Genomic DNA, 12108 nt, shown 5'->3' with positions numbered 1-12108 from the left:
GATATGAGAAAAATCCTTTCACGCAGTATCTGGTTAGGGTCTGGAATGCTTTGTGTGGGAGTGTGGTGGAGGCAGGTCCAATTGAAGCATTCAGGCAGGAATTAGGCTGTTATCTGAAAAGGAAGAATATACAGGTTTATGGGGAAAAGGCAGAAGAATAGGACTGGTTGAGTTGCTCATTTAGAGATCCAGTGCAGACACGATGGGCCAAATGGCCTCCTTCAGCCCCAAACCAAATCTATAATGTGGTAGAAATTATTGGTTTATTCTGACAGTCAATCTCTATCACCATGTTTGTAACAGAGCAACATCCCATTGTTCTCCCAGCTTTACATTCTAACAGGAAGTTCCAGGTGTTTGTAGCGCTGTGATCTTGCGGTGTGGACAATAACATAGTCAATCTTGTGGAAAGGGTCTGATACACGGAGAGTGATATGGTCTGCAAAATACAATCTGTGTGAGTCATTGGAATATGATTGTGTAATAGTTCAATGAGATCTGACCACTCACTGAGTGAATCCGTATAAGTGTAATTTAGATACACACAGCTTGTGTCACAGTTCAGTGAGATCTGACTACTTAATGAGTGAGTCTGTATGAGGGCGAGATTCTGCTCACATAGGCATTGCAAATTAATAATGACAAGGTCCATCTCCTACCATTTGCATCCTGCAATAATGGACCTGTTGGCAAATTCTTGGTAATGAATCTGTTTCAATAAGTCTGTCACAAACTAACACCCTGTTGTTCTGCTGTGCTTTATATTTTAATGGGCATTAGCAGACATTTTTATTGCAATGAGCTTGGGTAGTGGCTATGTCTTCACTCTTCTCTGTTGGTCTTATCAAGAAGGGCTGCTGCAGAAAGAAGGACTTGGTCTGTCAGACGCAGTCACTGTGAAAGTGATAATGAAACATCTGCATGTCAAAGTTCAGTGACACCTGATCACTTACCGAGTGAGAGTCTATGAAAATGTAACTCAAATAATCTCAGCTCCTGCAGGTGATTCTCTGGCTACAATGACATAGATAAGAAAGGAATCAGGATCATGTAGTCCCACCCAGCTGGACACCAGTGGAGAGGCATTGGAGGAGGATGGTTTAGTCAATGGTGTCAAAGACCACAGACAGGCCAAGAAGGACAATGAGGGAGAATTTACCTTTGTCACATTCACAGAGGATGTAATTTTTGACTTTGATGAGAGCTGTTTCAATATGGTGGCAGGGGCAGTTTTCTTATTGGAGGGATTGAACCATGGAGTTTCATAAAAGATCGGCATGGATTTTGGAGGTGACCAGGACTTTGGAGAGAAAAGGGTGGAGAGAAATGGGGAGGTAGTTTGCAAGGGCATTGGGGTCAAGGATTGGTTTTATTGAGGAGGGAGTGATGATGGCAGATTTGAAGGAGAGGGAAAGTGCTTCAAAGGAACTAACTTGTGTTCGAGATATTGAAAAGACTCAACGCACTGTATTTAACACAAAACTGATTTATTTGATTTTTATACAGAATATTAACCAGAATGACAGGGCTGGGGTTTATTAACATCAGCAGAAACAGACCCCAATGAACATGTCCTGGATGTGATTAACAGAAAAATCCAATCACTGCAGTTACTTATGAAATCACTGGTGTTTCACCCGGTTAGCTGACCGAGTGTTGGAAGGGATTCACTCAGGGCAGGTGAACAGTCTCTCCCCAGTGTGAGCTCGCTGGTGTGTCAGCAGGTGGGATGACTCAGTGAATCCTTTCCCACACTTGGAGCATCTGAATGGCCACTCCCCAGTGTGAACTCACTGGTGTACAGCGAGTTGAGAGGATCACCTAAACCCAGTTTAGAACCTAAGCGGTCTCTCATCAGTGTAAACCAATTGATGGGACACCAGTTCCCCAGAACTTTTAAAGCACTTCTTGCAGTCTGGACATTTAAAAGGCCTCTCATCAGTGTGAATTTATTGATGTGCCTTTAGGTGGGATGATTGAGTAAATCTCTTCCCACACTCGGAGCAGCTGAACAACTTCTCCCCAGTGTGAACTCGCTGGTGTTTCACCAGGTTGTTTGAATGGGCAAATATTTTCCCACACTCCGCACAGCTGAATGACCTCCCCTCAGTGTGAGTTTGTTCATGTCTCAGCAGGGTGGATAACTGAGTGAATCCCTTCCCACACACCGTACAGGTGAACGGTCTCTCCCCAGTGTGAATTTACTGGTGCCTCAGCAGGGTGGATAACTGAGTGAATCCCTTCCCACATACAGGTGAATGGCCTCTCCCCAGTGTGGACTCGCTGCTGTATGGTGAGTTCAGATAAACGCCTGAACCCAGTCCCACAGTGAGAGCATCTGAACGGTCTCTCGTCAGTGTGAAGACGCTGGTGTGCCAACAGGTTGGATGAGTCATTGAATCCCCTCTCACACTCGGAGCAGGAGAATGGCTTTTCCCCAGTGTGGACACATTGGTGTATCACCAGGTTGGATGAATTAATGAATCCCTTCCCACACTCTGGGCAGGTGAACAGCCTCAAACCAGTGTGACTGTCTTGATGAGTTTCCAGCTGAACTGCATAATTGAATCCCTTCCTATAATCTGCACGTTTCCACAGCTTCTCCCCACTGTGACTGTATTTATGTTCTGACAGGCCAGATGATCGGCTGAAGTCTCATCCATACACAGAACACGTGTACAGTTTCTCCCCATTGTGAACGGTGCTTTTTCCTTCCATGTTAAAAATCCGATGATATTCAGGTTACCACAAATTTGGTGAGTCTTTCAGACACTGATGTGATGTTTTATTTCACTTCCCCAAATTAAAATCCTCCCCTTCTAATACTCTGTGAAATTGATATAAAACAGAAAAAGGGGACTGAGAGAGAACCCACAAAAACACAAAGGCAGGTTGTGAAATTGAGCTGAATGAATCTGGGAATTTGTGGGGCCGGCACGAGGAAAAAGTGACCATGAAAACTGCTCGATTGTCATAAAAACCCAATTGGTTCACTGATGTCCTTCAGGGAAGGAAACCTGCCACTCGGTCTGGGCCTACACAAGACTCTGGACTCCATCAGAGCAAATAGAGAGAGAGGTTGGAGAGGCACTGGATAAAGCAGAGGGATAAACTCTAAATCTCAATCCCTAGAAGGACCAGGGTAGCAGGTGCAGGTGAACACCATCACCTCCAAGATCCCCTCCAAGTCACACACCCTCCTGACTTGTCTGACATCCAGAACTGGATTAACAGAAATTTCCTCCATTTAAATATTGAGAAGACGAAAGCCATTGTCTTCAGTCCTCGCTACAAACTCCACTCTGTAGTCACTGGCTCCATCCCTCTGCCTTGCTGGGAGTTGGAGGGGAGTGGACCTGTGGGAAATACTCGGGAGATGAGAAGCGCCTATAAATAAAGGTCAGGGATTCGAGTGAGGCCTACCTTGCTAGGAGTCAGAGTGGAGCGGACCTGCAGGAGACAGTGGGGAGTAGTGGAGCCCCTATAAATACAGACCGGGGATTTGAATGAGGAGTGTCTATAAATACAGACTGGGGATTTGAGTGAGGATCGTCTATAAATACAGACCGGGGATTTGAGTGAGGAGTGAGGAATGTGTATAAAAACAGACGGGGGATTTGAGTGAGGAACGTCTATAAATACAGACCGGGGATTTGAGTGAGCAGCGTCTATAAATACAGGCCGGGGATTTGAGTGAGGAACGTCTATAAATACAGAGCGGGGATGTGAGTGAGGAGCATCTATAAATACAGACCGGGGATTTGAGTGAGGAGTGTCTATAAATACAGACCGGGGATTTGAGTGAGGAGTGAAGAATGTGTACAAATACAGACTGGGGATCTGAGTGAGGAACGTCTATAAATACAGACTGGGGATTTGGGTGAGGAGCGTCTGTAAATACAGACCGAGGATTTGAGTGAGGAACGTCTATAAATACAGACAGGGGATTTGAGTGAGGAGTGTCTATAAATACAGACCGGGGATTTGAGTGAGGAGTCTCTATAAATACAGACCGGGGATTTGAGTGAGGAGCGTCTATAAATACAGACCGGGGATTTGAGTGAGGAGCGTCTATAAATACAGACCGGGGATTTGAGTGAGGAACGTCTATAAATACAGATGGGGGATTTGAGTGAAAAACGTCTATAAATACAGACGGGTGATTTGAGTGAGGAACATCTATAAATACAGACTGGGGATTTCAGTGAGGAACGTCTATAAATACAGACGGGTGATTTGAGTGAGGAACGTCTATAAATACAGACCGGGGATTTGAGTGAGGAGTCTCTATAAATACAGACCGGGGATTTGAGTGAGGAGCGTCTATAAATACAGACCGGGGATTTGAGTGAGGAGCGTCTATAAATACAGACCGGGGATTTGAGTGAGGAACGTCTATAAATACAGATGGGGGATTTGAGTGAAAAACGTCTATAAATACAGACGGGTGATTTGAGTGAGGAACATCTATAAATACAGACTGGGGATTTCAGTGAGGAACGTCTATAAATACAGACGGGTGATTTGAGTGAGGAACGTCTATAAATACAGACTGGGGATTTGAGTGAGGAACGTCTATAAACACAGACGGGGTATTTGAGTGAGGAACGCCTATAAATACAGACGGGGGATTTGAGTGAGGAGTGTCTTTAAATACAGATTGGGGATTTGAGTGAGGAGCGTCTATAAATACAGACGGGGGGTTTGTATGAGGAACGTCTATAAATACAGACGGGGTATTTGAGTGAGGAATGGGCTGTTTCACTGTTGCAGCTGCTGTGAGGCAGCAGGAGTGGGGGGGAAAGAGGCAGCTGTGATGTCACAGGAAGCTGGTACGTTGATTGGTCGGTAAGTGTTCAGTCTAAGGGACAGTGTGTGAGAAACCAGCTGAGGACAGGCGAGTTCAGGTAGATCTATCAATAAAAATAACTTTACAATAATAAACCAAAATTTGAAAACTTTAAAATTCAAATAAAACAACAAAGATTTTAAACAAGCAATAAAATAGAATTACTTAAATAAACATCTAATACACATCTCTTGTGGTTAAGAAGCATATAATCTTTAGTTGTCAGTGGTACTAGCATTCAGTAAACACAGTAAATTGTAGCAAACATAGGAAGAAAGTAATTTAAGTAAATTAACTAAATAACATAAGTTAGAATGGTAGGACAGGGGTTATGTTGCAGCTGTGAGATGTGGGAGCTTTTGGATGCCAAGGTGTTCCATGACAAACACCTCTGCAGGAAGTGTAAGCAGCTTGAGGAATTCCGGATCAGGATTATTGATCTGGAAACCAAAATGCAGACACTGTGCAACATAAGGGATGGGGAGAAATACCTGGATACTTTGTTCCAGAAGACAGTTACCTTAGAAGAGGGTCATCTGTTTTGATCAGCAATGAGGGACAGGAGGATGTGACTGTCAGTGAGGCAGGTAATGGGACCGAGCAGGCAGGAGTGGAGGAGTCTCAGACTTTGCAAGTGTCAAACAGGTTTGAGGTGCTCACAACCTGTGCGGATGAAAGTGAAATGTACAAGGTGGATGAGTTGGCTGGCCATGACACTGTGGTACAGGAAGCCATTCACACAGGGGAAGCAAAAACGAATGTAGTGGTAGTAAGGGATAGTATAGTGAGAGCATTGACACTGTTTTCTGCAGCAAAAAGTGAGAGTCCAGACGGCTGTGTTGCTTGCCCAGTGCCAGGGTTCCGGACATCTGCTCAGGGCTGGAGAGGGACTTGCAATGGGAGGGGGAGAATCCACCTGGTCCATGTACGTACCAATGACATAGGTAGAACTAGGAAAGAGGTTCTGTAAAATCAGTATAAGGAGCTAGGTACCAAATTATATAGGAGAAACTCAAAAATAATAATCTCTGGATTATTACCTGAGCCACGTGCAAATTGGCATCGGGCAAATAAGATTAGCGAGACCATTGCGTGGCTCGAAGATTGGTGTGGGAGAACTGGGTTCTGGTTTGTGGGGCACTGGTATCAGTTCTGGGGGCAGTGGGGGCTGTACCGTTGGGATGGTTTACACCTGAACCAAGCTGGGATGAGTGTCCTCGCAAATCGCATAGCTCGGGAAGTAGAGAGGGCTTTAAACTAAACAAGAGCGATGAGAGATCAAGCTTGAGTAGAGGTAGCAATTCAAGGTGTAGAGTCAAGAGAGGAGAGCAAAATAGTAATATGAGAAATGAGGTCAGAGAATGGCAGGAAAGGACTGAGAGAAAAAACCTAAGAATAAATCAACAGTCAAGACTAGATGTTACAACGGTAACAAAAAGACAAGACTGAAGGCTGTCTATCTGAATGCACATAGCATTCAAAACAAAGTAAATGAATTGATGACCCACACAGAAGTAAATAAATATGATCTGATAGTAATTATGGAGACGTGGCTGCAGGACAACTAAGATTGGGTCCTTAATATTGAGGAGTACATGACATTCAAGGAGAATAGGAAGCTAGGTAAAGGTGGAGGGGTTGCATTGTTAATTAAATGGGGCATTGGTGCAATGGTTAGAGATGACCTTGGATCAGGAGATCAGGATGTAGAATCGGTTTGGGTGCAGATGAGGAATAGTAGGGGAAAAATAGTCATTAGTGGGAGTGGTTGACGGGCCCCTAACAGCAGCCATAGTGTAGGACAAAGTATTCAAGAGAAAATATTGTGTGCTTGTGATAAAGGGACAGCAATAATCATGGGTGATTTTAATCTACACATTAACTTGAAAAATCAGATTGGCACTAATAGCCTGGATGAGGAGTTCTTAGAATGCTTTTAAGATAGTTTCTTAGAGCAGCATGTGCAAGAGCCAATCACAGAGCAGGTTATATTTGACTTGGTATTGTGTAATGTAACAGGATTAATTAATGACCTCAGAGTAAGGGCACTACTAGGTAGCAGCGAGCACAATATGGTTGAATTTTACATCCAGTTTGAAAGGGAGGAGAGTGGGTCAAAGTCTAGTATCTTAAACTTAAATAAGGGCAACTATGTGGGGATGAAAGCTGAGCTAGCTGAAGTGAACTGGGAAACGAGGCTAGAGGATAGATGAATAGAGAAGCAGTGGCAGACATTTAAGGGGATATTTCAGAGTATTCAGAATGAGTACATCCCGACCATAAAGAAAAATTATAAGGGGAGGACCCACCATCTGCGGTTAACTAAAGAAGTTAAAGAAAGCATCAAGCTCAAGGAAAAAGCATACAACTCTGCAAGGATGAGCAGCAGGACAGATGATTGGACAGAATATAAAGAACAGTTGAAAATGGCTAAAAGGTTAATCAGGAGAAAGAAATTAGAGTGTGAGAGGAAGTTTGCTAGAAATGTAAAAATGGATAGCAAGTGTTTCTACAGGTGCTTAAAAAGGAAAAGTGTGAGCAAAGTGAGTGTTAGTCCTCTAGAGGGTGACAGTGGGGAGTTAATAGTAGATAAGGAAATGGTGGAAGAAATGAATAATATTTTGCTTCTGTGTTCAATATAAAGGATACAAAAAACATTCTAGTAATAGCTGCAAATCAGAAGGTGACAGGAGAAAGGAACTTGGTGAAATTGAAATCACTGGTGAAATGGTACTGAGCAAATTGAAGGAGCTGCCAATGTCAAGTCTCTGTGACCCAATGAACTACATCCTAGGGTCTTAAAAGGGGCGGCCAATTGGGTAGTCGGTGCACTGGTGTTAATTTTCCAAAATTCACTCGATTCTGGAAAGGTTCCGTCAGATTGGAAAGTAGCAAATATAACCCCTCTATTCAAGAAGGGAGGGAGGCAGAAAACAGGAAACTATAGGCCAGTTAGCTTGACGTCTGTCGTGGGGAAGTTATCAGAATCAATCATTAAGGAGGTTATAGCTGGGCACTTAGAAGAGCTCAAGGCAATCGGGAAGAGTCAGCATGGTTTTGTGAAAGGAAAATCATGTTTAACCAAATGATTGGAGTTTTTTTGAAGGAGTAACATGCGCAATGGATAAAGTGGAGCCTGTAGATGTACTCTACTTGGATTTCCAGAAGGCATTTGAGAAGGTGCCACATCAAAGATTATTACGGAAAATAAAAGTGCATGGTGTAGGGGGTAACTTATTAGCATGGATAGGAGATTGGCTGGCTGGCAGAAAGCAGGGAGTATGTGTAAATGGGTCTTTTTCTGATTGGCAGGATGTGACGAATGGAGTCCCACAGGGATCTGTGCTGGGGCCTCAACTTTTTATGATTTACATCAATGACTTAGATGAGGGGAGTGAAGACATGGTCGCTAAATTGGCATTTGGAACAAAGATAGGTAGGAAAGTATGTTGTGAAGAGGACATGAGGAGGTTGCAGATGGCTGTAGATAGGTTGAATGAATGGCCAAAGATCTGGCAAATGGGGTGAAATGTGGGAAAATGTGAAGTTGGTCACTTTATCAGGAAGAACAAAAAAGCAGAGTATTGCTTAAATGGAGAATGGCTGCATAATTCTGAGGTGCAGAGGGACCTAGGTGTTCTAGTAAATGAGTCACAAAAAGTTTGTATGCAGGTACAGTAAGTAATTAATAAGGCTAATGGAATGCTATCCTTTGTTACGAGACGGGTTGAGCATAAAAGTAAGGATGTTATGCTTCAGTTATACAGGACCGCACCTTGAATACTGTGTGTGGTTTTGGTCTCCTTATTTAAGGAAGGATATAAATGCGTAGGAGGCGGTTCAAAGGATATTCACTAGATTGATACCTGGAATGAGTGGGCTGTCTTATGAGGAAAGGTTGGACAGACTGGGCTTGTTTCCACTGGAGTTTAGAAGAGGGAGGAGTGATTTGATTGAAGTATACAAGATCCTGAACGGCCTTGACAAGGTGGATGTGGAAAGGATGTTTCCTCTTGTGGGTGAGTCCAAAACTAGGGGGCACCGTTTCAAAATTAGGGGGTTGCCCTTTTAGGACAGAGATGAGGAGAATTTTTTTCTCTCAGAGGGATGTGCGAATGGGAATTCTCTGCCTCAGAAGGCGGTGGAGGCGCGATCATTGAATATTTTTAAGACACAGGTAGATAGATTCTTGTTAGGCAACGGAATCAAAGGTTGTCGAGGTTAGATGGGAATGTGGAAATTCAAACACAAGAAGATCAGCCATGATCTTATTGAACGGCACAGCAAACTTGAGAGGCCAAATGGTCTGCTCCCGTTCCTATTCCATATGTTCTTATGGTCTCTCTCCAGTGTGAATTCACTGGTGTATTCGCAAGTGGGATGACTGAGTGAATCCCTTCCCACACAGGGAGCAGGTGAATGGTCTTTCCCCAGTGTGAAACCGCTGGTGTCTCAGCAGGCTGGATGACTGAGTGAATCCCTTCCCACACTCGGAGCAGGTGAATGGTCTCTCTCCAGTGTGAAACCGCTGGTGCAGCAGCAGGCCGGGTGGCTGAGTGAATCCATTCCCACACTCGGAGCAGGTGAATGGTCTCTCTCCAGTGTGAAACCGCTGGTGTGTTCGGAGCCTGGATGACTGAGTGAATCCCTTCCCACACTCGGAGCAGGTGAACGGCCTCTCTCCAGTGTGTAGCTGCTGGTGTCTCAGCAGGCTGGATAACTGAGTGAATCTTTTCCCACATTCAGAGCAGGTGAATGGCCTCTCCCCACTGTGAACCCGCTGGTGTCTCAGCAGCTCAGATGACCGAGTGAATCCCTTCCCACATTCAGAGCAAGTGAATGGTCTTTCCCCACTGTGAATTCGCGGGTGTGTTCGCAGGTTGGTTGAGGAAGTGAATCCCTTCCCACACTCAGAGCAGGTGAATGGCTTCTTCCCACTGTGAACTCGCTGGTGTCTCAGCAGCTCAGATGACCGAGTGAATCCCTTCCCATATTCAGAGCAAGTGAATGGTCTCTCCTCAGTGTTAATTCGCTGGTGTGTTCGCAGGTCGGCTGACAGAGTGAATCCCTTCCCTCACTCGGAGCAGGTGAACGGCCTCTCCCCAGTGTGACGGCGTCGATGGATTTCCAGCTGGGATAGGTAATTGAATCCTTTCCCACAGTCCTTTCATTTCCACGGTTTCTCCATGGTTCAAGTGTCCCTGTGTCTCTCCAGGTTTGATGATCAGGTGAATCCTTGTCCACACATAGAACACGTGTACAATTTCCCCCCTGCTGTGAATGGTGTGATGTTATTTCAGGCTGTGTAACTGGTTAAAGCTCTTTCCACAGTCAGTTCACTGGAACACTCTCATTCGGGTGTGTGTGTGTCTCGGTGCTTTTCCAGTCACACTGATGTTTGAAATCTTTTCCCACAGAAAGAACAAACATTTCTCCTTCCACATTCAAAGACGATAATATTCAGGTCCTGATGAATCGAGTGACTGTCAGATCTTGATGTGATGTTTGGTTTGAGTTCCCTCTCTGTAAATCCTCCCCGTCCGATACCCTGTAAAAGGAGTTTACAAAAGTGATCACTGTTAGAACAGGATAGAAATTCAGAGCAGACAATTCTCATTTCTATGGAACATTATTTCCTGTCTTCTTCTCCCAAAGCTGCAAATCCCTTTCCCACACACTCTCCTTCCTCCCTGTGCTGAAGCCAAACAGAGTTTTGGATAATTCTTCCTGTATCTTTTTAACACATTTGTCCAACTGAAGATAACAATATGTTTCATCATTCACTTCAGTCTTTACTCGTGACAAAACATTAATCTGAAACCCCCTGACCGACCATACAGAATAGCAGCCTTGTGTCCAAAACTCACAGTGTGGAGATTTAATGAGTGATTGTGAAGGTGGTTTCTCCAAACCTCCCAGGATTTCCTTCCTTCCTTCTCTCCCTCTCTAACTAAGTTAAACCTGGGATCAGTCTCATGGCCCATTCTGGTTGCTGCTTCTCTTCCTGATGATTAATTAACTCCAATTAAACACTGAGAAGTCTGAAGACACTGTTTTCAGTCCCTGCTCCAATCTCCATTTCCCAGATACCAACTCCATCCCTCTCCCTGGGAACAGTCTGAGATTAAACCAGTCTGTTCATAACCTCGGTGTTACATTTGATCTCCAGATCAGGTTCTGACCTCATATCTGTGCCGTCACTAAGATCTCCTCTGCAACATCACCCGCCCTCACCCCGTCTCAGTGCATCTGCTGCTGAAACCCTAATCACTGCTGTTGTTACCTCCAGTCTTGAACGACTTTCCCAACACACTCCTGGCTGGTCTCCCACATTCTACTCTCCGTAAACCTGAAGCCATCCAAAGGTCTGCGGTCCACGTCTTCACTCGTAGCAAGTCCTGTTCCTCTGTCACCCATTTGCTTCCTGACCTGTCTTGGATCCCGGTCAAGCAACTGCTTGATTTTAAAATTCTCATCCTTGTTTTCAAATCCCTCCATGGCCTCGCCCCTCCCTTTCTCTGTAATCTCCTCCAGCCCTACAACCCTCTGAGATATCTGCACTGCTCGAATTCTGATAGCTTCTACATTCTCCATTTTAATCGCTCCAGCATTAATGACCTTGCCTTAAGTTCCCTCGTTCCCAAATTCTGAAATTCTCTCCCTACACATCTCCCTCTGTCTACCACATTTTCCCCCTTTAAGACACTTGAGTATTGCTAAAAAAAGAGACATTCTGTTGAAACCTTTTCTCTTGTACTCATCAGGACAGACGTAAGAACATCAAATTTCAAAGATTATCAGTCGGGCTCATAATGTGGCTCACTTATGCTTGCTAGAAGCTGCATGTATTCATACACAGGGAACTGTCCACTGCAGACAGAAGGTGCATGTCCAGGGATGGGGCCGTTTGTTGAATTAAACAAAAGAATGGAGGATGATAGCTCTTTGGTGAATTCTCCATGGTGATGCCTTGACCAATCAGAGCTGACTGGCCAAACCAGTCAACACCCTTTCCTTGTGCGGCACAAATTGTTATTCGCTCAGAAATTTGTTTTTTTTGCATCTGTCCGGATGAGTGCAACATGAAATATCAGCAATATGTCTCCCTTTTTCAGCAATACTTAAATTCTGTACTGCTGAGTGACTATGGGTTTATAATTCTATTGCTGCTGATCTAAAACGCCTGGTGAACACACATTTTATGAACGTCTCCCTCAGGCTGTTGCTCATTGTCCCCGTGAGGATGGCGGCTGCGCATG

General features: G+C 44.5%; 1 pseudogene; it reads right to left on the bottom strand.

The window, feature by feature from the left end:
- Nucleotides 1–329: 329 nt before the first annotated feature.
- On the bottom strand, nt 330–12107 carry LOC144698063 (uncharacterized; annotated as a pseudogene).
- Nucleotide 12108: the final 1 nt, after the last annotated feature.

Source organism: Cetorhinus maximus, chromosome 23, assembly GCF_964194155.1.
Source record: "Cetorhinus maximus chromosome 23, sCetMax3.hap1.1, whole genome shotgun sequence".
NCBI classification, from domain to species: domain Eukaryota; kingdom Metazoa; phylum Chordata; class Chondrichthyes; order Lamniformes; family Cetorhinidae; genus Cetorhinus; species Cetorhinus maximus.
This window is presented reverse-complemented; position numbering and strand designations above follow the sequence as displayed.